At 42.3% G+C, this 21,461-nt stretch overlaps 1 long non-coding RNA gene across 1 annotated transcript; it reads right to left on the bottom strand.

The window, feature by feature from the left end:
- Positions 1-112: 112 nt before the first annotated feature.
- Positions 113-21,101, bottom strand: LOC141994919 (uncharacterized). The gene is made up of 3 exons (XR_012641221.1): positions 20,737-21,101; positions 14,451-14,596; positions 113-1,501 (listed from the first exon to the last, which is right to left on the bottom strand). It is a non-coding gene; the product is annotated as an uncharacterized LOC141994919 (long non-coding RNA).
- Positions 21,102-21,461: the final 360 nt, after the last annotated feature.

Raw genomic sequence — 21,461 nt, 5'->3', positions numbered from 1 at the left:
TGGCCTTCACCACCACAAAGACCAGTCCACATCTCTAGCCAAAACAGAGGCACATCCAAGACCACTCAGGCATTTGAACTATGTGGGCAGAGGCTTAGCTAGATCTTTTGGGGTAAGAGGGTGGTGTGTGTTAATGAGAAGCAAGGCAGAGAGACAGAAGCAAAAAGAAAGCCAAGCAGAAACAGCCTGAAAGCAGGGTGTGTGGTTAGGGTGCCAGCTGAAAGAGGTTTGGACCTGTGAACAAGGACACAGTCTCCCATTGTTTAATTCCTCCTGCATTCAGGGAAGCAGGGACTTTGTACATTTTTGCTAAATAAACAAAATTACACCAAAGAAATACCTGACTCACCAATTTCTCCTCCTAATTGGAACAACCTTCAACCCCTCAAAGCAGACACAACTCCACCTAATTTTCTATAAAATACTCTTACAAGGATCATCTGTCTTGTCTAGATTTAACTTCAGTCAACTCATCTGTCTTTATGTCTCTGTTTTAATCAGTTTCTGAGAAAGTAGATGACTGCATTATTTGGGTATGATGAAACAGATGCAGAGACAAGTGTCATCAGCTTAATGATGGCAGTGCAGCCTCAAATCCCTGGACACCCACATTCACTATAAACTAACATTCTGGGCCCAGTTTTCAAATATTAATACCTTACAGGGAGGGGATAAAGTAAGAATGGAGCAGAAGTGGTGGGAGGCACAGCTCCGCTCTTCTCTGCTGAAAGAAGTGGGAGAGCTTCCCCTCTTCTTCCTGTCTTACGTAAGCAGCTCTCCCCTACAGATTCCCCTCCTCCTTGGGTGGTGATGAGAGCTCCCACTCCTTTTTCAGTCTACTTTAAACCCTGCTTATAGGATATCCAGATTCCTTATTTGTTATGTAGATTAATTTAAAAATCATTCATTATGTACCTAACCGCTGATCTGAGTATCCAAATTAAGGGTTTTCCACTTATTTGAAAGTTACGCATTACATATTAAAATCTCTGTGTCAGCTCTGGAAGTTGAGTTTATAATCAAATAAGACACTTTAAAATTGACGAGATGATTGCATTCTCTCTTCCTCATTGGGTTAAATCTTTATGTCCCTGCCCAGTTTTAATAAATTCTTTATTCAAGCAAATCATCCATTGCAGTCAATGGGCATTTTAGCTAAGGACTGAATCAGAATTGAAGTACTTAGGCCTGCTTTGGGATCTGCCAGCTCACACCCCTACAAAGTCCCATTGATCTCAATGGCGCTCCACAAGGATGGGTTTGTGCTGGTGGATCTTGATGAAATATTGGAGCCTTAGTAAAACTAAGATTTAGCCCTGTAGCTGGCAATAAAGCACAGTACCTCAAAATAAGGAATCAGATGCGGGGACAGGAAATACGTGTTTCTGATTAAGATTCAGAACCAGGAGTCAGTATCTAGATTCTGTTTCATGCTTTGTCACTGACTTGCTGTGTCACGTTGGGCATTCCACTTTACCTCTCAGTTCTTCAGATGTGCCATCTGTGAGAAAGAGAAAATAATACAGGGGTGCTTGAGACGTACTTCGTTAGCGTGTGTGTAAAACATTGAGATTTTTAGCTGGAAGATGCTATAGAACTACAAAGAATTATTGTATTACATCCATTGCACAACACTATATTTCTGAATAGGTTTTCTAAAAAATTTCCAATGGTCGTAAGTATTTCAGGTAAAATAAATTTGATACCTTCAAGTCATTGAGACTTAAAAAAAAATATGAACAAGAACTTGTTAGCTCGTTAAAGCTTTTACACATGTATTGTTCTAAAGATTATAGTGTCTTCATCAGGTTTCAGAGTAGCAGCCATGTTAGTCTGTATTCACAAAAAGAAAAGGAGTACTTGTGGCACCTTAGCGACTAACCAATTTATTTGAGCATAAGCTTTCGTGAGCTACAGCTCACTTCATCGGATGCATTCAGTGGAAAATACAGTGGGGAGATTTATATACACAGAGAACATGAAACAATGGGTGTTACCATACACACTGTAAGGAGAGTGATCACTTAAGATGAGCTGTTACCAGCGGGGGGGGGGGGGAGGGGAGAAAACCTTTGTAGTGATAATCAAGGTGGGCCATTTCCACAGTTGACAAGAACATGTGTGTGTGTGGGGGGGGAATAAACATGGGGGAATAGTTTTACTTTGTGTAATGACCCATCCACTCCCAGTCTCTATTCAAGCCTAAGTTAATTGTATCCAGTTTGCAAATTAATTCCAATTCAGCAGTCTCTCGTTGGAGTCTGTTTTTGAAGTTTTTTGGTTGAAGAATTGCCACTTCTAAGGTCTGTAGTCGAGTGACCAGAGAGATTGAAGTGTTCTCCAACTGGTTTTTGAATGTTATAATTCTTGACGTCTGATTTGTGTCCATTTATTCTTTTACGTAGAGACTGTCTAGTTTGACCAATGTACATGGCAGACGGCCACTGCTGGCACATGATGGCATATATCACATTGGTAGATGTGCAGGTGAACGAGCCTCTGAGAGTGTGGCTGATGTGATTAGGCCCTCTGATGGTGTCCCCTGAATAGATATGTGGACACAGTTGGCAACGGGCTTAATCGCAATCCGTCATTCCCATGATGGGATTTTCTACAACCTAACCTGGAGGATTTCCATAAAAATTATGTTTTATAAATGGAGAGGCCTAAATATATATATAATTAAAGTTCTAACCCATGCAATTTTATGGTACAAGGCATATTTCTAGTATCTGTATTTCAGAGACAAAAAACACCAAACCAATGTGTTCCAATGGAAACTTCAATTACATTCACCATTAGTAACACTGAGACAATATGTACAGAAGTTTGAAAGACTGCTCAAGGAAATGAATCCACACTCATTATATGACTGTTGTAAATAAAGTCTAAAGATAGATTCTCCTTCAAGCCCATTACAATTGTCTTTCCAAAAATATTTGTAAAAGAAAACAATCAAATTTGGTTGCACAAATCTACCAGCTTTACAAATGTACAATCAAGTTACATTTAATTAAAATTAAAATCAGGATTAAAGGGACATATTAGATCCTAGCCAGAAAAAGTCATGAATAAGTTTATGAAGGGAAAAATAGAGAACTTAACTATCCAATGTCTAATTAAGTTTGCAAAAATTACTGTCTTGATGAAAAATATCAACATGCTATAAAGTGAACAACCAGACTGTCTGCTCTTTGCAAGATAATTAATTTGTCTTCAAATAACTGGTTTATGAAATGGATTTTTAGGTTAAAATAAAATCTAAATTAAACCACAATGTTCTCAAATTTATTCATTTCCACTATGTGGGCAGATTCTCACAGACTTTAAGGCCAAAAGGGACCATCATGATCATCTAGTCTGACTTCCTGCACATTGCAGGCCACATAAATTCACTCACCCACTCTTGTAAAAGATGAGCTTAGAAAGGTTCGGCCATCATGGTTGCCATATCCAAAATTGTACTGTCTTAGAAATGGTATTGCTCTCCTTTGAAGATGTATCTAATACTTTGCATGGCTTTAACTACTGTGTACAAGTAGGTACACAGGTAACAAGTCAAAGATCTGTATTGATCACAAACACATGAATGAACATGCATTGCAAACTGCTCTTCTGGATCCCTTCTTCTGAGCAAGCAGGCCAAGTAAAATATGGAAGGAATTTGCACTTTAGAGCTTCTTGAAGATTATGAGTCCTGTAAACTTCCAAGCCTACTATTTTAATAAGCATATTTGCATTCTACTAATCTGTTACCTTAGTGAAAACCTTTTTGGCTTGTGTAACTTCCAGCATACACTGTGTAACAAAAATGTAAATACTTAGTAGTAATAGGCAGCAAAAGAAATACAGTTACTGTATATATAGGGACCTTTTGATTTATACTTTTTTGTCATGTGCTACAGTCTACAACAGTTTTAAAAGTGTGTATATATGTGTGTGTGAGGGGGAGAGAATCTGAGGTTGCTGGTGGCAGCATTTTTTTTTTCTCACCCTCTGCTATGAAGTGGCTAGTGGCAGTTTCCCTGCAGAACCTCACTGTATAAGGAACGCTTACTCACTCTGGGCCCAATTCTATTGCACACAAAGGTGCTGACTTTTATTTTTCCCAGTGGGTGTTGCACTCCAGCTCTGCGGCCCCACTCCCACTCAGCCTCTCCCCCTGAGGCCCTGCCCCCGCTCCACCCCCTCGACTCCCCTCCTGCTCTATCCCCACCCCCGAATGCCTCCCCCCAGCCCCGGGGGCCGCCGAATAGCTGATTAGTGGCCAGCCTGGAGGGCCACCAGAACCACTGTGGCTGGTGGGTGCTGAGCACCCCCTATTTTTTTTCCATGGGTGCTTGAGCCCCAGAGCACCCACGGAGTGAGTGCCTATGGCTGTTCATACTCATGTTAAGTAGTCCCTTCATTCTATGAGTAATATGAAATTAAATGGATCTATTTGCAGTAAAGGTATTACTCAACATAAAGGGGTATTAGAATAAGGCCTTTTGTGACCAAAGTTCCACACTCCTTAGAGTCATTGATTCCGAGGCCAAAAGGGACCATTGTGAAAATCTAGTCTCACCTCCTGTACAACACAGACTATAGAACTTCCCTAAAATAACTCCTATACAGGGCTGGCTCCAGGCACCAGCGTTCCAAGCAGGTGGTTGGGGCGGCACTGTGAAAGGGGCGGCAGTCCGTGTGCCGTCAGGGCGGCACTTGTCTTTCCGCGGCAGCGGCAATTCGGCAGCAGCCTCTTTCTTCAGGCTGCCGCGGTGGCAATTCGGCAGCAGCCCCACTCTGCAGACTGCACCGCCACAATTCAGCAGCAGCTTCTGTCTTCAGTTGTCCTGCTTGGGGCGGCAAAAATGGTAGAGTTGGCCCTGCTCCTAGAGCATACCTGTTCAGTGACGGAGAATCCTCCATGACCCTTGCTAAATTGTTCCAATTGTTAATTACTCTGACTTAAAAAGGTATGCCTTATTTCCAGTCTGAATTTGTCTAGCTTTAACTTCCACTCATTGGATCGAGTTATACCTTTCTCTACTAGAGCGAAGAGCCCATTATTAAATATTTGTTCCCTATGCAGACACCTATAGACTATAATCAAATCACCCCTTAAGCTTCTCTTTATTAAGCTAAATAAATTGAGTTCCTTGAGTCTATCACTATCAGGCATGTTTCCCAATTCTCTAATGATTCTTGAAGCTCTTCTCTGAACCCTCTCCAGTTTATCAGGATCTTTCTTGAATTGTAGGAACCAGAAATGGACACAGAATTCCAGCAGCAGTCACACCAGTGCCAAATAAGAGATTTCCCAGTTTACTTATCCCAGGACTGCATTAGCTCTTTTGGCCATAGTGTTTCACTGGGAGCTCATGTTCAGCTGATTAACCATCAAACCCCATAAATCATTTTTAGAGTCACCGCTTCACAGGATAGAGCCCCATCCCTATAAGTATGGCCTATATTCTAATATAGGCAACAGAAAGGTCTTCCTAGAGAACTGGCAGTGAAGGTGAGCTACTCACCTTTTCAGGGCTTCATGCAACACATCTTTAAGGACAGAACAAATTAGAAAGCTATCAGTAGATGACTATTATAGAACCATAATTTCAAGGATGTTCCAGGTAGAAGCAGAATATTGATGGAGTCTGGTATTTTCTTTGATGCCATCTTGTTTATTTACAAATAATGTACAGAATCCTGTCCCTCTGAATGCAGAAGGAACCAAGAACAAAAGGACCAGTTTCTTAGCTTACAGCCCTGTCATAAATATAAAGGGAAGGGTAACCACCTTTCTGTCCATAGTGCTATAAAATCCCTCCTGGCCACAGGCAAAACCCTTTCACCTGTAAAGGGTTAAGAAGCTAAGATAACCTCGCTGACACCTGACCCAAAATGACCAATGAGGAGACAAGACACTTTCAAAGCTGGAGGGCGGGGAACAAAGGGTCTGGCTGTCTGTGTGATGCTCTTGCCGGGAACAGATCAGGAATGCAGCTCAGAACTCCTGTAAAAAGTTAGTAAGTAATCTAGCTAGAAAATGCGTTAGATTTCCTTTTGTTTAAATGGCTGGTAAAACAGCTGTGCTGAATGGAATGTATATTCCTGTTTTTGTGTCTTTTTGTAACTTAAGGTTTTGCCTAGAGGGATTCTCTATGTTTTGAATCTGATTACCCTGGAAGGTATTTACCGTCCTGATTTTACAGAGGTGATTCTTTTACCTTTTCTTTAATTAAAATTCTTCTTCTAAGAACCTGATTGTTTTTTTCATTGTTCTTAAGATCCAAGGGTTTGGGTCTGTGTTCACCTGTGCAAATTGGTGAGGATTTTTATCAAGCCTTCCCCAGGAAAGGGGGTGTAGGGCTTGGGGGGATATTTTGGGGGAAGACATCTCCAAGTGGGTTCTTTCCCTGTTCTTTGTTTAACACGCTTGGTGGTGGCAGCATAGGGTTCAGGGACAAGGCAAAGTTTGTACCTTGAGGAAGTTTTTAACTTAAGCTGGTAAGAATAAGCTTAGGGGGTCTTTCATGCAGGTCCCCACATCTGTACCCTAGAGCTCAGAGTGGGGAAGGAATCTTGTCAAGCCCCCAGGCCTCTTTAGCCAACACCCAGCCCAAACACACTCTCTCTCTACCTTTTTCCAGGGTCACACTGTGCTTACAGGCTCCTGCTTGGATTTCTTCCCTCTCCTTCTTGCTCTGTTCTCAGCTTCTGTGTGATCTCTTTCCCCATCCGCTCCACACACACACCTACCCAAAACAATAATAAGGCAAAAGCTCTTGGGCAGTTTTACACACATACTTTATCTCTTATGTGGGGGCTTATGCTTACAGTTATATTAATTGAAGGGTGAGTGACTACCTATCAATCTCAAAGGGGTTTTATCTCAAACCTTAACAAGGTTTCACCCAGCTCATAACACCAGTATAGTCAGAGGTACAACTTTTGGGTGCAGACAAGTCATCAGTGTCTAGGAAGATTTTTCATTAAACTTAGATTCAGAAGGGAGACTGTAACTGTCCTGTTCTGTGTATAGAGGACTTGAGTCTCTATGGCTGCCAATCCAATATCATTCAACACCAATAAACTCCCATAAGAAAAAGCTGTATAACAAGCCTTATATAAAAAAAGGACAATACATGATGAAGTTATGAAACCGTGCTATTCCTTCACACCCCACTTCCCTTTCCATAGATGCCTAAAGTATCTAAAAAGAAGAAGTTGGTTGTAAGGATACAGTAATTGATTTTAATTAGTTTGGTAAGCTGATGAGTGGGGGATGGGGGTTCCTTTTTGGAATGATAGTATGTTATGGTCCAGTAACTTGAGCAAAGGATTAGAAGCCATGCTCTCCTGAGTTCCAATGCTCGATAAGCTCCGATACTAATTCCGTGTCTTGGACAAATCACTTAGTGTGATTAAGTAGTGGCAAAACTGGCCCCTAAATAGCCCCCAAGGATGACTACTCATTTGAACTGGGACTACTCACTGTACCAGTTGCAGAATCAGGCTCTTAATACCTCTGTTTTAATTTCCCCATATGTAAAATGTGATCATCAGGATTCGTTTATGTTTGTAAAATGTATTGAAAGTCATATTCTGCTCTCAGCAACACCTGGGTAATTTATGGTTAAATTATGTAGCGGAGAGGAGATTTTATACCAATCGCTGCAAAGTATCATTTTTTAGTCTCTTAAAATTAACTTCTTTTATCATCAGGACATTAGAAAACGCCGAATCAAATAAAAAAATAACCCCAACACAGGTTTTGAGTGTCCTACCCAATGCCGCTCTGCAGTGCAGTTATCTAATAAGTGTCCCTGAGCTATGCACAATCCTGATGAGATCATCTATTCTGCTTGTGTACAGACCAAGGCAAACAAAAAGGAAACCAAATAAATGTCTGATATATTAGATGAAACACAGCAAAATACCACAGAGCAAAGTCAGGAGGGAAAGAACTTTTATCATCAAGCCTCTAATGGGTTATTGCAGCCAATTAAAAGTAAACAGAATAATTTTAAGTGATAAAAGGGAGTTGACTGTGCCCAAATAAATCTTTTTGTCAGGTTTACTATGTAAATAACGACATGACTTATCAGATTTCTAATTCAAATAAGTCTCCAGTTCTAACTGTAGTCACATAAAATAAACATATGTACAGTACCTTGAGAAAAATCTGACTGCAGGCTCCACTAATTGATTGAGAATATCTGAAAGAAAGTATGTTTTTCTCTTCTGTATGGAAGGAACTTCTTGTTCAATGTGGTTTGAATCCTGAATCTGGCCTTCGTATTTCAATGTTACCAAGTTTTACATTCAATAAGCAAAGTATTCAGGAGGACCTTTATATGCACAATGTTGTCCCTCATGCGTCTTCCTTGAAACTCTGTACTATTCCTAAAGTTACATTCTACTTTGAACAATTAAACTACTTCTAAAAACAAAGGAGAAAAGACGGCTCTGATTTGCAGGAACAGTCATAAGCTGACTGTTCTGGGATCATCTTCAGAATTACCTCATTATTTATTCTTGGTGCAGTCCACAAATTAAACAAACAGTTTCTATATATAAAATGGGGATGGGCTTAGCTTACTTTATCAGGGGTCGCTTTCATAGAGACAAACGCTGAAAACGCACTGGCTCAAGTTACCAAGCACAGCAGGTCATGTGTTTATGTGTATACTGTTGTGAATTATTTAGTAAGGTAAAACAAAGTAAAGGTTGATAAATAAAGGGAAGTCAAAGATCCTGCTGGATATGAGTCAGAACTCATGCGCCTGTGACAACTCTGCATCTACTACTGTAGACTTCCAAACCCAAACCACTTGAATGATCGGTCAGAGCAGTGGGAAACTGAAAAAAAGAAATTCCCACCACTTTAAAGTCTATTGAACTTTGTGTGTCAGAATCTCAAATCCCTTTACAAACTTTAAACCATATAAATATTTCTTTAAGGTAAAGTATTATTGTTACATACAGAAAGAAAACCCTGGCTCTGACTGGCCATCTTAAAGAAGAATTTCTGGACAATTGCACCATGAAACCAAGGATATACCTGAGGTGCATCAATGATATTTTCATCCTTTGGATGGATGACAAACTCCCTCACAGATTTCCACCACAACTTCAGCAACCACCATCCATCCATTAAACTTCTGGGCCATAGGCGCTGACTTTTATTTTTCCTGGGGGCGGAGGGGGTACTACACCCCTTCTCCGTCCTAAGGCCCTGCCCTTTTCCCCAAAGCCCCGCCCTTGCTCCACCTCTTCCCACCCACTCTGCCCCCTTCCTCGAAGCCCCTCCCCTGCTCCCCCCAAGGCCTCCGACCCACCACTTGCTGCTCTCCGCCCTTCCTCCGAGCACCTCCACGAGCCACCAACCAGCTGATCGACACCCCAACAAAACCAGCTGTGACTGGCGAGTGCTGAGCACCCCCTATATTTTTGTCTGTGGGTGCTTGAGTCCCAGAGCACCCCTGGAGTTGGCACCAGGGCTTTGGAGTGGAGCCCGGAGCTGGAGTGTGGAGCAGCTCCAGAGCAGTGGAGCTGCAGGTTTTTGCCTGGAGCTGGAGCGAAGCCAGAGCACAGCTCCAAAGCCCTGGTTGGCACCTATGCTCTGGGACACTCCCACACTAGCATCGACTTCTTGGACACCACAATCAGCTTCAACAATGGAATCCTACAGACAACTATATACAAGAAACCCTTGGATCACGACACCCAGCATCATAGATCCAATAACCACCAGAAACACACAAAGAAATCTGTTATCTACAGCCAGGCACTCAGATACCACAAAATATGCTCTGAGGAAAGAGTCTGGAATATACACCTTAACACACTCAAAACTGCCTTCACCAAACAAGTATATTCCACCAGAAAAGTAGATCGCATCATGAAATGGGCCACCTGAATACCTCGATAGAACCTGTTTCAATACAGAAATAAACCCTGCTCTGACGGCACACCCCTATTTGTCATCTGCCACCTCACACTGGAACTCATATGGGGTATCATCGAACAACTACAACCCACACTTTATGGGGACCCCATCCTGTAACAAATCTTTCTCAACCCCCCCTCTTCTGGCCTTCAAACAATCCCTGCCCACAACTTCTCCAAGCTCTTCATCAGAAGCAAGCGCCTCACAGACCAGAACACACCAACTCAAAGCAGCACTACACCCTGCCAGAACAACAGATGTAAAACCTGCAGACATCTCTCCACTGCTACAATGATCAACATCACAGGCACCAACCTTTTTCTTTACCCAGAGGTGCTCAAACCCCACTCCACACTTTCTCCCAAGTCCCCACCCCTGCCCTGCCTCTTCCCGTCCTGTTCTGACCCCTCTCCCCAGCGTGCCCCATCCCTGCTCCTCCTCCTCCCCCCAGCACCTCCTGCATGCCATGAAACAGCTCATCATGGTGGGCGGGAGGCACTGGAAGGGAGGGGGAAAAGTTGATTGGCGGGGCTGCTGATGGGCGGGAGGTACTGCGGGGGGAGCTGGCTGCTGGTGGGTGCTAAGCACCCACTAAATTTTTTCTTGGGTGCTCAAGCCCTATGATCAACATCCACCAGAACTCAGCTATCAAGAGCCATGAGTCCTACACTTGCCTATTACAACATGTGGTGTACCTCATTCAGTGCACTAAATGCCCCAATAACTACTATGTGAGTGAAACCAGATAATCACTACACTCTCAAATGAACTCACACAGGAAAATAATAAAAGACAAACACACCACACTACCTGTGGGTGAACACTTTGCACAAAGTGATCTCTCTATATCTTATCTCTCAGTCCCCATCCTCACAGGGAACCTGCATAACACTTTCAAAAGATGAGCCTGGGAGCTTAAATTTATAATTTTGCTAGACACTAAAAATCATGGTATTAATTACAACAAACTGTAACCCACTAATCCCCCCCTTTTTTGTCCTATTACTACAGGGATGTTAATGGGACATTTCACCTTAGAATATGTGCTAACTACTTATGCTAAACTATCTGTTCTATCTTGTATTTAGCTATGACAGTGACTGCCTTTCCCAGATCTGAGGAAAAGCTCTGTAGCTCGAAAGCTTCTCTCTCAACCCAACTGAAATTGGTTCAATAAAAAATAATACCTCATCCACCTTGTCTGGCTGAAAACTGTCATGTCACCAGTTTCTACTATTTACCACTTCATATTTAAATACTGAAGTCTGCAACAATATGAACCAGTCAAATCATATATAGAAACCCCTGACTCTTTGACTAGCCACATACATCCTGATTAGCTGCTGTTGACTTCAGTGAAAAGAGAAGGTTAGTCACCTTGTGCAGTAACTAAGGTTCTTCAAGATGCGTGTCCCTGTGGGTGCTCCACTTTAGATGTTTGTGCCCGGTTTGGTCGCACATGTGCAATCCCCGTCTCACGCCACTTCAGGCGGTTAACTGGCGCTGTGCGACCAACCCCACCCCGCACCAGTTCCTTCTCTACCCACCTTTGGATTCTAGTCGGAGCATTAGCAGCGCTTGCTACTTAGTTCTCTTAGGCTATTTACTATGGTTATTTAGTTACTTCATTACTTTTTCTTTGTCCCCATTTCCCCCTTTCTTTTACCCCGCCCCAAAAACCCTTTCTTTATTCCTATTATTCTCCTCATTAGAAGCTAGGTTTCATCTGCCCCTTCCAAATAGTCAGCCTCTCTGAGGGCAAAAGCCTTTCTCTAATGGGAATGCCCAGTTCTCCAGGCTTTAAACGCTGCCTCACTTGCAGGCTTTCTATACCAGTCTCAGATGAATATGATCAATGTGTGCACTGTTTAGGCGAAACACACATAACACAAAAGGGTCCTCATTGCCACAAGCTAACTGCCCGGACATGAAAAGCTAGAGACTTAAAACTAAAGCTCCTCCTCATAGAGAAGTCTCTCAGACCAGCGTCTGAACCCAAAGCCCGGACCCTACCTGGACAAGCCTCCCGAACCACGGCTTCTGACAAAGATCCCTGCTCTACCAGGCAGGCTTCGGTTCAACTCGCTAAGGAAGTATCCAAAAAGCAGGTAACTACTTTCCCAACACAGGAATCAGCTAAAAAGCACCGTTCCGCGTACGGTCAAATAGCATTGACACCGACCGCACCTGCAGTGCCTGGATCTGATGTGCTGGAACCATCCAGCACAGCTGGTGCCAGCTCAGACACAGGCTCTAAGGGGAAATCAAAACTCCATGCCTCAGCACTGATGCAGTCAAAGCTGCGATCAATGCAGAGTGGCTTGGCACTGCCTCATACTTCAAAACCCAATGCACGCTTGGTGACCACTCTGGCACAGCCCACGGTACTGACATATTCACTGCTGCTCACAGCATCAACGATCATGCAGCCCCTGACGCAGATCATGCAGATACTGCAGCAGTTTCTACAGCAAAAAGATCTTTTTGTTAGATCTACACCTGACTCTCCCATTCTCAGCACCGATGCAACCCCGGCATGGTAGGCACTGAGTCTTCTTGCTACTCCATCATGCTACGCTCCACCTCTTTCGAGTGATGAAGAGGAAGGACAGATGTATTCTCCTCCACAAACATCTCCCCACCAAGAGCCGCCCACATCGGTGCCACCGCAGGGCCCTTACTGCACTGCTCCCACTCATCCACAGCGGCATGGCCAACCCTGAGGCCCACCTATGCCCCTTCTACCCCAATGGGCATACTGGAACCAGTGGGCCACATACCCTACTCAACAGGGACTGTCCACCACACCTGGATTAAGTGTGCACCTACACCTTCAGAACCTGGCCCTTTGGAACAGGCAGGACAAGGGGAGGAAGAAGAGTTCGAACCCTCGGATCAGGAAGGGGCATCACCTATCTATCAGTCATCATCCTCTCCAGATGATACTGTCATGCTTCTTCCCCCTAATATAGGGGATGATTTCAAGCAATTCCAGGACCTATTTAAAAGGGTGGCTAGCTCTCTGGACTTCTCTCTGGAAGAGGTTCAAGTGTCACAGCACAAACTTGTGGACATTTTGAATAGCTACTCTTCCTCCAAAATCGCTTTACCTATGAACAAGGCGATAATGGACCCCATCAAGACTGTTTGGCAGACTCCTGCAAGAGGTCTGACAAAAAATATTATGTGCCAGCAAAGGGCACAGAATTCCTATTCTCCCATCCTGCACCCAGTTCACTGGTGGTCAATGCAGCCCATGAGCATGGCAGACAAGAGCAGCCCAAGAATACACCTTATGATAAGGACTGGAAAAGGCTTGACCTTTTCGGCCGCAAGGCTTATTCTTCTACTATACCAAGAGGGAACCCACCTCGTACACCTAGGAGCAGTAGAACCCGTTCCAACAAATCACAGAGGGAGGGGATTTTATTCCCATTACTTTCTCACAAAGAAAAAGTCAGGCGGGTGGAGATGTTTACTCAATCTAAGAGGACTCAACAAGTTTGTGAAGATATAGCGATTCAAGATGGTCACACTAGGCATAATCGCAGCACTAGAAAGAGGGGATTGGTTCTCTGCCCTCGACCTCTAGGATGCGTATTTTCATATAAAAATCCATCCCTCCCCTCGGAGGTTTCTCCGATTTACTACTGGACAGGAACATTACCAATAAAAGGTTTTTCCTTTTGGATTATCCACTGCCCCTCAAGTTTTTTTCAAAGGCACTAGAAGTGGTTGCAGCCTACCTCCGCAGAAACAGAATTATGATATTCCCGTTCTTAGACGACTGCCTGCTGAAAGCACCAACACAGCAGGCAGCGTTACAAGCCACCAAACTGACAGTAACTCTCTTTGTCACATTAGGTCTCCAAACAAATGCACAAAAATCTACTCTCACCCCAGTGCTAGAGTTCACTGGGGCCCATCTCAATTCTCCAGAGGCCATAGCCTCTCTGCCAAGGCAATGCTTCCTCACTCTGACCAATCTCATATCCACAGCTCGAAACAGCCCACAGGTATCTGCCAGGACTTGCCTGAAACTTCTCGGCCACATGGCTGCCATGACCTTCATCATCAAACATACGAAATTACATGTGTTGCTGGCAAGCGTAGCTCCATCTAAACTATGTCCCACACAGACCCAGCATAGACAAATTAAAAAACTCCCTACTCTGGTGGACACAACCAGACAATGTCTGCACGGGGGTGCCCTTCGTTCAGAGGACACCAACACTAACCATCACCACGGACGCTTCACTCTTGGACTGGGAGGCAAACCTGCATCCCCTTTGGAATTCCTTCTTCACATAAATCTGTTAGAGTTGCGAGCTGTTCTCGCAACACCTGCTCCCACTTCTTGCCAATCATCAAACACAAGGCCATTCAGATCCTTACGGACAACATAGCTTTTATGTTTTATATAAACAGACAAGGGGGAGCACAGTCAAACTCCCTGTACATGGAAGCCATGAGACTCTGGCAATGGTGCATCAGACAAACCTGGTAGCCTTACCTTCTCAGGATGGTGGTGCATCCACCACACTCTCGCCTGCTCCTGCCGCATTTACTGTCAAAGGATGCAGGTCGCGTCCTACACCCCAATCCACAGACTCCACCTCAGGGCATGATTCCTCCATGGCTCAAGGGGCCTGAGATGACCTGCTCAGAAGATGTTCAAAACATATTACTTAACAGTTGGAGAGCAATGACCCACCACACATACTTACACACATGGTGGTGATTTGATGCCTGGTGCCAACAAAAACAGCTGGCATCCATTTCAGCCTCCTTATCCTTAATATTGAACTACCTCTTAAAACTTAAAAGGTGAGGCCTCTCCATGAGTTCAATAAGAGTACACCGCTCCACTATCACAGCTTTTCACCACAAAGTAGATCAACTTTCTGTCTTTGCGCACCCATTCACCAAGCGTTTCCTCAAAGCCCTCACTAACGTCTACCCTGACCTACGTGATTCTACCAAACCATGGAACCTCAATCTAATCCTTCGGGGCCTCACCGGTTCCCCATTTGAACCCATGGCCACATGCTCACTACTACATCTTTCCATGGCGTTTCTCGTGGCCATTACATCTGATGATGTGTTGGAGAGTTGAGTGCTCTCAAGGAAGACCCCCCCCACCCCATATACTATTTTCTTTAAAGATAAAGTATCCCTGAGACTGCACCCCAAGTTTTTACCTAAAGTCATCTGAGCCTTCCATCTTAACCAACCCATTTACCTACCGATGTTCTATCCAAAACACCATGAGGACAGAAGACAATCCACACTCCATACTCTCGACATACGGAGGGCATTAGCTTTTTATATAGACAGAAAGAGACCATTTCATATATCACCCAGAATGTTCATCTCCATCAGCGAACGCTCTCATGACTTCAACTCTGAAGTCCCCTCCTTCTACCGGAGGGCACTGCTCTGAAGTCACCTAAAGTGGAGCACCCACAGGGACAGCATTTGAAGAAGAAGCACTACTCACCTTGTGCAGTAACTGAGGTTCTTCGAGATGTGTGTCCCTGTGGGTGCTCCACTACTCTCCCTCCTCCCCTCTACAACAGAGTTTATTGTTCAGACTGCAGTAGAGAAGGAACAGAGGCGGGGGTTGGTCACACAGCACCAGTTAACCGCCTGAAGCGGCGCCAGACGGGGACTGCGCATGTGGAACCCAACCACTGACTGCCACCAAAAATCTCAGATTACGAGTGCCGGGGTGCATGAGCACCTAAAGTGGAGCACCCACAGGGACAGCACTCAAAGAAGAACTATACTCACCTTGAATCAAATAGCATATGCTTTTGTGATGTTATCTGATTAAAATATGACCATGCAACCACTGTTGCTACAACTGTTATATAATTGCAACAAATCTTATACAAAATGTTATGCATGGCCAGAAAGGATAAATGACCCAGAGTCAACCTTTAGAGACATATTAGAAAAGTATGTGAATGGTAATTAGGGCCATTCCATGCTAGATAGGCTAGAACTTTGAAATGCAAACCTGTATTATTAGAGAATTGGTGGTAATACTATTTGTATGTGTGTACTTATATCTTGTAGAATGTTAGCCATGTAAACAGACAGTTTTTGTCTGGCACTATAGCTATTGATTCAGAGATCTAAAGGACATATTAACATTTAGATGAACTGTAAACATAGTAACATCACTGTATTCATCGCTCTTTGAAATGTATAGCAGATCATCTGCGAATGGTGGAAAAACAGGCAATTGCCTTATGTTAATCTGTATAGCTAATTACTGGGGATGCTGAGGAAATAGGTCTACTTCAAAATCCCCTGAGTGCCTATTGTTCGCCAAAGGACTCCAAGCTGTCAAAGAAGGTCTGAAACTTATAAAAAAGGGCTGATCCTTTTGATGCTTCATGCAGGGGAAGTTTAAGACCAAAATTGAGATCTCCAATCCTAATCTGGAATCACCCTGAATAGGAATATTGGACTATAACCTATGGACTATTTCTGAAAGAACTCTTTGGAACTACAAAGCTCACCATCTCTGCTATGAATTTGATCTCAAGAATGGTACTCATGTTTGTATGTATACTGATTTTTAGCCAATACTCTCTCTCCTTTCTTTTTTAATAAATTTTAGTTTAGTTAATAAGAATTGGCTGTAAGCGTGTATTTGGGTAAGATCTGAAATATTAATTAACCTGGGAGGTAATGTGTCCAATCCTTTGAGATTGGTAGAACTTTTTTATATGATGAATAAGATTTTCAGTAATCTTCATCATATTTGACTTGGGTGTCTGGGTGGAGGCCTAAGGGTAGGTTACTTTAAGGGAACTGTGTAGTTGACTTCTGGGTAACTAGTGAGGTATTACAGAAGCTGTTTTGTGCTGGCTTGGTAAATCTAAGTATTGGAATATCCACCAGCTTTGGGGATTGTTTGCCCCATTCTTTGCAGTTCACCCTAATTGAGTAATCTCAGTTGGCTCCCCTGGGTCTCCAGTCACAGCTTTACATGGAGCTAAACTTGAAGACTACTTGAAAACTCCAGCTAGTACAAAACGTGGTTACTTGCTTGTTTATCAGTGTTTGCCACCTGGAACATAATACATTATTTCCAATTTGATTCTAAAACTCAGGCTGCTGATTTTGTTATATAAAACCCTACACAGCTTGGTCTTATGCAGGGGTTCCCCATTGGCTCAGATGCCCTACTGGCCTCTGTAGGCATTTCCCCAAACCTATTCACACATTGTGCCAAAATGAGCTATTGTGTAATAAACTGTTCATAATATGATCCTCTCTCTTCTATCTTGCATGCTTTGATGAGCAGTGAAATAGTTAATGATATTGACACTTAAAATATCATAAAGAAACTGAGTTAGTATTCATTTCAGTAAATGAATGGAGTAGGTCAGACCTCTCATAGGTATTGTTTCAAGTTCTGCAAATGCAAGCAGCTCTCATTGCGTCACTTACCCTAAAAAAAGATGAACAAAGTGTATCTTGGCAACAAAAACAGCTAGAGACTAATTTAAAACACAAAAAGCAAACTCAGATTTTGGAGAACAAGGTGGCAGTATAACTAAAGTAATGCTGTACCACCACATACCAGCCTAGTTAGTGTGCTGAAATATCTTTTTTACATAAATTTATAAAGGAATAATTCTTACTGCTGACTTTGAAAACTGGTTTCATGCTATCATATTACTGCAGTGCATTAAATGTGAAATAGATCCCTAGAACTTTGTTATATGTAGAAGAATGCTTTGAAGGTTTGATTATTTCTAGGGCTCTGAATACTTTATACAGTTGATTGTAATTCCATTATATCTAAGGTCAGTTTGGTTTCAGTCTATTTTCAAAATGAAAAAATCAGAAGTACAGCTTGCAAGAACCGCCAACCTGCTGTTCTGTTTTCTCTACGTGTCAGTTTCCCCACTGTGATTACCCTCAGGACTATGAACTAAGTGAAAATGAAGCATAATACATTTTTGATCCATGCCTCAAAATGTTAAATACTGGAGACAGCCCTACTGAGGCTAATCCTGTGAGGAGCTGAACCCCGTCTGTAAATGCTTTGTAGGAAGCAGTTTGCACTTTGCAAGATCAGCCAGTTTGACTGTTGCATTTCTAAACACTGTTCTATGATGGCTAATTGGCTGCTTTATGTATGGATTTATCATACTGCTTACAGTGGAATAACGTGCACATAGAAGAGGGAAAATTTGGGACAGCACACCATCTCCATGATTCCTTACAAAAGATCCTTTCAAGGCCTTCCGATGGAACCTCTATAGTTAAGTACTGAGCTCAGTGGCTGCCATTCTACTTTAAACATTTCACTCCTTCAGCACACGGTGAAACAGTTTTCTAGAGATCACAGCAATGCAGAAGCAGCATTAGTGAGGGGAGACAACGGGACAAGGAAACAGGCCTTGGGTCAGGACTGAACAGAAAAATTGGGATTCTGGCACACAAAAGTAAAAATGTAAGAAAGAATAACAAAGTTTAGGAAGAACATAAGCAGAGGTCATCAGATATAAGTAGTATTAGAGAAACAGTAAAATATTACTTAATTCAGTGCTAAAAGATGTTCCAGGGTGTGACACACAGCAGGCTGCCAGTGCAGCTGCTGCATCCTGTTACTATAGACCCTTGTAATATTCCATTAATCTAAGTGGACATTCTGTAGAAAAGAGCTGACAGAACATACATGTCCCCTGTGGGAGAAGCAAAAGGACTGAATGGGAAAAGTAGAGCTGAACAAACAAATTAGAATAATTTATTTAAAAAAATTTGCTTTTTGGGGCCAAAGGTTGATGCACAAAAGTGCCTGCACAAACATTACAGTATTTTCAAATTTAGTCATTATTTGCTTATTTCTTCAATATGCAAATACAGTATGCAGATAATTAGTACAGCTTGTAGCATGCATTTGAAATTTGAATCCATGTGTGTTACAAAAGACACATATGATACGATTTCTGTTCCTTAACAGGAAAATGCATCAGTATGTCACTAAGAAAGCATGAATCAGAATCATACAATTAAAGATACAAAATGAAATTCACTTTTTATTCTTGCTAGTCAAGTTCTACAGGATTGAAATATGTGCTTAAGTGCTTTTCTGAATTGGGGCTTATGGAAGCAGAAAAGTAATTAAAATGTAGTTATTGATGGAAAATTTTAGACCTTGAGGAACTGTACCTTTTTAAAACTAGTTTTACAGAACATTTACACAAGATGCTTTTGGTGTTACGGTAGGATTTTCAAAATCTCTCATAGCACTGGCCTAATCTCTGCTCCCATTGAGTGCTTTTGAAAATCTTACCCTAAAGACTGAGGCGTAAAATTTGATTTCATGTAGAGATCTCATCTAAAAAGACTACCTTCTGATTTCCAAACCTTGCTTCTCTGGTTTTGGAACTAATCCTTGCTAAATATACCCATTCACTAAATAGAAGGGACATGTATGATTTTCTTTTGAATCAATATAAACAGAGTAGTGCATGCACTATGAAGATACCGTGGCTTACTACTATACTTTTTCAGAGACCTATTTGTTTATAGTGAGTGACAACAAAAAACATCTTTTAAAAAAAAAATTTTCAAGTAAGGACCAGTTGCAGATCTCTTCCCTCTCCCTACCGCCCCCGCTTCCCACCTCCAGACACCACATTTCCACCTAATTCCCTGTTTCAAATTCTCATTGCTCACTTGTGTATATTTAGTTCTGGGAGAAGAGGTTGCATTGTTGGGTAACAGTCCCACTTGCAATGTAAAGAGCAGCAGGAATGAGTTAGGGAGGGGTCTATTTCTCCTTGACTAGAAGGATAGTAGGTGGTATGCTTCAAAGGCTGAGCAAAACGATGACATTCAGTGAGAGGACCCTAAAAGGGAAACTTAAACTTGCAAATCCAGATGGGAAACTCTTACAGATGGGACCATTGCCAAATGAATATAGGTCAAATTTGCAACCTAAATACCAATGTCCTTTTAAACACAATTTTAGATAATAAAAAAGCTGCTAAATTAGTCGTGCTGGGTGTTGAAGGGGTACCTTTTGCCATGTTTGACTCACAGTAAAATTAACATTAAAATATACTGCCTATTTTGATACATTGCAGCACCATTTTCTGTTTAGACAATAACAAATCACCATAGCAGCGCAGTAGCCCTGGTTACTGTAAGATCAGTACAACGAAAGAAGAACGCTCTTGGTTGAGGATTGGCTGGCTAAACTGCTGAACATTTGCTCTCGGTTTCCAAGACAACATTGCTGAGCACATTTTTTACCTTATAAATTTATTGCAGAGAAGCTTGTAAAATGCAGATCAAAACTGAAATGAAGATGGCTAGTCTGCTCATTAGAGCCAACTTATATCAAGGACTCAGAGCTGCACTCCTAATATTTTGTAACCAAAACAAAATTCAGTGCTGAAGCTTTAAAATGCATGTGAATATTCCCTCATACAAACTTACCACATCACAGCTGTCAATTTATACAGCTCTCTCTCTATTTGCCATTCTACTTTAAATGCAATTAAGTTAGAAGAACATATCTTTTGCATACACCACTATTAGATGGTATTAATATAGCAAATAAAAAAGAAAGGAGACAATAATGCTAAGCAGCTTCATTTCAGAAGAGTTCCTCTCTATTTATTTAGCACCAGCTTCGCTGAGCTTCTTTCATACATATCAATCAAGTTAGCTGCAGTAAATTAGTGAAAACACATTAAACTTCCATTACCTTATGCAAACACTAGCCCACAAGCAAAGACAGTGTGTTTTTAATCATCCCTTACCACAGTCCTTTCCTTTTTCCTTGTAAGAGCCCCATACAGTAGGAAATGAACAAATTAAGAGGTCCACTTCTGTTCCCACTGAAGCCAGTAAGAGGATAACTAGGTCTAAACTCACAGCAGACTTATCAGTCAATTAGATTGCTCCTGGAACCACAGGTAGTCTCAGTAGGTTTCTGGGTGAAAATTTCATGGAGTGGCTGAGCTCCCTAACTCATTCCCTCCCTCTTTGGTCTTGGGGTATGTCTACACTACAGTTAAATGCCCACAGCTGGGCCATGTCAGCTGACTCACAGACATTGGGCTGCAAGAATGTAAAACTACAGTGTAGACATTCAGGCCCAGAGCCCGGGCTCCAGCTCGAGCCCGATTGTCAACACTGCAATTTTACAGCCCCACAGCCCAATCATCTGATATGACCCATCCATGGGTGGGTAATTGCAGTGTAGACATACCCTTATTTCATAGAATATCAGGGTTGGACGGGACCTCAGGAGATCATCTAGTCCAACCCCCTGCTCAAAGCAGGACCAATCCCCAACTAAATCATCCCATCCCATTGTCAAGCATGACCTTAAAAACCTCAAAGGAAAATTTAGAGGCCAGAAACAATAACTTGGGATCTTCTTCCAATATTTGGGGATTTTACCAGTGTTTTCTTTCACTTTGTAAAGCATGTGACCCTTGATAATTTATAAATTTTCAAATTTGATCTTGACAAAATATTA

Source organism: Natator depressus, chromosome 10 (assembly GCF_965152275.1).
Source record: "Natator depressus isolate rNatDep1 chromosome 10, rNatDep2.hap1, whole genome shotgun sequence".
NCBI lineage: Eukaryota > Metazoa > Chordata > Testudines > Cheloniidae > Natator > Natator depressus.
The sequence above is the reverse complement of the archived record's forward strand: the minus strand, read 5'-3'. Positions and strand labels throughout refer to the sequence as shown.